Below are 776 nucleotides of genomic sequence, written 5' to 3'. Positions count from 1 at the left end.
TCCTGCGGCCAAAACACTCCCCCCGCCACAAGCCTTTTGACTGATTTTAGTGACAAATGAATTAGGGGTCCCAAAAAGCGAATATCTGGGATTTATTTACAGCACAGAACCACAAGAAGCTTCAAAATCCTGATTTTGGGGTTGGGTTTAGCGCCCCGGCTGCTTTTGCCGCCGTTTCCACCTCTGCTGGCCTGGAAACCCAGTCAAAAGCCGCCGATTCTGTAGCCTCGCCAAGGCACGAGCCCGGGGAGCAAAGACCCGGCAGCCACGGAGCCAGAGCGAGCTGCAAGGCGAGCTGCACCTTCCCGAACATTATTAAGGCGATGAATTAAATATGAATTTTGTTTCAGGCAGAACTTCGACGCCACCGTGAAAGCCGCCGCAGAAACGCTCAGTACCTTCCTCGACATGAGGGTTTGACTCCCTCGGAGGCGGGATAGGAAGGGATTCAGCAGAAAAACCTCTCCCCCGCCTTGTTTTGAGGCGTATTTACCCAGTTTGAGCTGACCCAGCGCCACCTCCGGGGCGCTGGGCGCTGTCTGCGGGGGAAGCGCCGTCTCTGGGGTTGCTAGCTCTGCCTTATGAATCTTTCATGTTCTGACGGCGATATTTTGTGAGTGACAGGGCTGGAAGGAGCTGGCCGGGTCTTTTTATTTCATGTTCTTTGCTTCAAAATGAAAAATAAAGGGAAAAAAAATATATGAGAGCTACGAGTTTCTTGGCTTGGGGTCATGGCACCGGCTGGTGCTCGGCTTGAACCCTCCGGGGCTGGAAAA

Source organism: Buceros rhinoceros, unplaced genomic scaffold, assembly GCF_000710305.1.
Source record: "Buceros rhinoceros silvestris isolate BGI_N320 unplaced genomic scaffold, ASM71030v1 scaffold24842, whole genome shotgun sequence".
Classification (NCBI taxonomy): Eukaryota; Metazoa; Chordata; class Aves; order Bucerotiformes; family Bucerotidae; genus Buceros; species Buceros rhinoceros.
Note: the sequence above shows the minus strand (reverse complement) of the source record.